The following is a 2,054-nucleotide window of genomic DNA, read 5'->3' on the forward strand; positions in this document are numbered from 1 at the left end:
ATCTACAAATATGTGTGGTATGTCATTCACAACATAGTTTTGATAGGTTAGGTTAGAATAGATCTCTCACAGACCACAAGGGTTCTTAGTATTATGAGTGTTGTTGGAGTCGAGGTACATATCTTGGCGAGTTTTAATAAACAGCTTAGACTTTTGTCAACAATATCGATCAGAGATGAAAAATATACCGATCCCAAGCAGTTGTAACGAGTTCAGGACAGTAGCAAAGAAGATGTTCTAACGTACCCCTTTCTTCTTTACATAGTTTTGATAACTGTAAAATAAATCCATTTTCATGAGTGAAGGGACTTTACATCAAAGGACAAAATTTGCCAGTGGCTCAGAGCATATATTCTTTAGCTGCCAAAGATATAGTAAAGAACGAGAGTTTTTGGAAAACAAAATAACAGAACCAGTAACGCCGGACATTGTTGTTTCACATATGCTACAATCTAAAGAAGTATGGGATTGTATTAAAAAATTGTCTACGAACGCTCAATGATTTGAGACAAATGAATAAAAAGCTGAAGTTCTGTAGTATAATAGTCTACACTTTTCCTACGACGCACACTGGGGATTTTGCGGAAAAAAGTCAAATTTGCAACATACCACCTACGCAATGTTTAATGGTATTTCTAAATTCCAGAATAGAACCAACAATAAAATCAAAAAGAATTACTAAGCCCCGACTTACAGTTTTTTTTTTTATAGATATGTCAAAAGTATAATTTTTTTTTAGTATTGAACTGACTAAGAAAAAATTTCAAAGCCCAAGGTGGTTTTTTTCCTTTTGCTTGAGCCGACTTCCAATTTTTTATTTTTCATTTAGGGTACGATATTTTCATATATTTTAGCCGGAAGAACAAAGGCTGTGAAGCATTTGATTATCCATTTATAATTAATTTTACGAAAAAAAAAAAATATATATTCCTTCATATTCTTGGATCTGCAAGTTGAGCTACATTTACCTACGGTCAGAAACTAGTATCAACGTGTTGCTTAATAACGTCTCTTTCAGTTTTAATCAATTGCAGGTGCCACCAGGCGCCACTGATTATTGTTTGGCAATGATAATAACTAAACGCTTTCTAGTGTGTGCATAATGATAACGAAACACTTTTAATTTTGTTTTGACATTTTGAGGGTAATTCAGAATTATGAACTTACATGTATCCTGTGCGTAAATATTTGCTGGCTTATATTAATAAAAAAAAAAATTAAAATTTATGAATTTTAAAAAACATTGTTTTTTTAAATTTTTTTAAAAAATAGTTTTTAAACATGTTCTTTTCTTACACAAATATATACAACTTCGTTAGTAGTAAAAATGTAAATATTTTTTGGGATGTATACTTTTTTCCGCATCTCTGTACAAAAATCCCCAGTGTGCGACGTAGTAACTTACGGTTGTGCCGTAGGACCATTCTCTCGATTGATTTATTTGGATATAGGTAAACTGACGATACCGGACATAGAAACTTACCTTTCCATGGTATGGACAGAGACATGGTAGGTGGGGGAGTATTGTTATGACAGGGGTGGCTCTTTCATCGAATGACCTGGGGTGGTAACAAGCAGATGGTACTTTCGACGTATTGCATCAGGACCAAAACGGACGTTGAGTTTAGTGCTCAAACCACCTCCCGACGAATACGGTTGTACCGGGGTGATCGGTACTTTGACGCTAGGAGGTTTAGTTCGGGTTAAAGTCCCACACTAATGGGGTAAGACTCTCGATGCTGTCTTCTCGTAAAAAAAAGTTTAAATGTTTAGCAAATACGACGATATCGCTATGTAATCTGACACTATTTCTTTCCTTTGCTACAACCAATGTAATAAATTCGTATCTTTTCGATGGACGAGTATAAAACATTTGTTCGGGAATTCGTTCAACCCTAATATTGTGTCCCATGTTGTCGTACTTATTAAAATAGCTTTGTAATTTAATTTAGAATTTTGTGTGTTAGAAAATGCGCTGGCGTGTGTGAGGATGTATTTGCATATACGAATAAAATTGAGCAATATACATACATAAGTAACTCGGTGGGTGGTAA

Source organism: Anastrepha obliqua, chromosome 1 (assembly GCF_027943255.1).
Source record: "Anastrepha obliqua isolate idAnaObli1 chromosome 1, idAnaObli1_1.0, whole genome shotgun sequence".
In the NCBI taxonomy this organism is placed as follows: Eukaryota; Metazoa; Arthropoda; class Insecta; order Diptera; family Tephritidae; genus Anastrepha; species Anastrepha obliqua.